This window comes from Pinus tabuliformis, chromosome X (genome assembly GCF_031772625.1).
Source record: "Pinus tabuliformis cultivar Carrire ecotype Pingquan chromosome X, CPIR1, whole genome shotgun sequence".
NCBI classification, from domain to species: Eukaryota; Viridiplantae; Streptophyta; class Pinopsida; order Pinales; family Pinaceae; genus Pinus; species Pinus tabuliformis.
This window is the reverse complement of record NC_142308.1, coordinates 1,612,517,587-1,612,519,309: the sequence shown is the minus strand read 5'-3', so window position 1 is coordinate 1,612,519,309 and position 1,723 is coordinate 1,612,517,587.

The window sequence follows — 1,723 nt, the reverse complement described above, 5'->3', positions numbered from 1 at the left end:
TACATTGCAAACAGTTCGAGCAAGAAATGAGAACCTGAACGCTAAATAATCGACCTAGACAGAGGTAACGAGTATAAACTCAAATCATCGCAATTTTCTTTTCATTCCAACGAAAAAGACATGCATTTGTTTATACATAACAGTCCAGGGTTAACCCACCGGACAGAGTGAAAAGAAAACGAAACCAATGAACTAGCAAACCCTAGACAAGGGTTTTGGAACAACCACCCTTAAATACAATTTTATAGTTGCAGAGAAGCGAAATATAAAGAAGCATTGTATCAAAATCAGCCCAGGTCGCATAGTGACGGCAACAGGACATAAACGAACAAGTATTGGAAACTCGGACTCACAAAAAACCTACAGACCCTATTCCTACACACGAATTGAAGACAATGGCATAACTTACTGGGTAAGAGCCGAGGCGCTCACACCAACCACATCCAGGAGCAAACCCCCGACCTGCGAGACCAGAACAGGACAATCCTGTCAGGTCAACTATAAGCTAAAGAAAATAAACAAAGGGTAATGAACCTTAAGAACAGAGAGAAAAGAATCTACCTGGAGGTTTATCTGCGCAGAGGGAACGCAAGCCATTGAGCCATAGACCATGACAATCACCTGAGACGGAAGGAGCAATCACTATTAGAACTGGAAAAAGACGAGGGAGGAAATAAAACATGGATAGCAAACTTACCTGAACATTGTGAGCAGAAGGAGGCCACCGCGACAGCAACCTGAAGCATGCGGAGCCATTAACCAAAATCATCAAACAGAACCATAATAAAACGAGAAAATAACATAAAAAGTATCAGTTGAGAGACCGGACAAGATAAAAACAACGGTCATTTTCTTACTTGAACGAGCAAACCATTACTCTGTGCCAAGAAGCCGAGCAAACAAGCCACCAGAACGAGCGACAGAGCCACACCAGCAAATAGCATAGCCATAACCGGCGCAAGCAGAGCCTGTGGTTCATTTCCGTTCACATACAGCACAAAAAACCATTTCCAGAACAAACCCTCACTGTATTCACCATGCAGAGCGAAAAACCAGAATGACCGAAATGAAAAAATGCCAAGGGTTTTGCCAAGTTCAATGAGCGGGAAACGAGGATCGAGGTAAGTACATCTCAACCACCATATTAAGAGTTACCATAAATGCTTCCAGCTACTGTCGGGAAAATATCAGTTGATTAGTGTGTGATTAGTGATTAATCATAAGTCAAATAATTCTGCAATCCTATCAAATACATATTGTTAATCAACCACCAGACTGACATTAATAAGGGTCTTACACCGAAGTACGGGCTGGTCCCATCAAATTCAAAGATTTCAAATATGGAAGTAACTGGTTTATTAATACAAACTTGCGATAATACCCTGTCAACCCAAGAAATCCTCGCAGATGCTTTATGAATGTGGGGATTTTCCATTCCTTAATGGCTTTAATTTTGCTAGGGTCTACCTTAACTCCTTCATGAGATACAATATGACCCAAATATTCCACCTCCTGGACTCCAAAGAAACATTTGGATCTTTTTGCATATAATTATTTCTCCTCCAATAGTTGTAGCACCCTGTCAACATGTTCAACATGATCCTTCCAAGACTTGCTGTAGATTAGTATATCATCAAAAAATACTAACACAAATTTTCTAAGGAATGGTTTGAAAATTGAATTCATCAAACCTTGAAATGTTGAAGGTGCATTGGTAAGACCA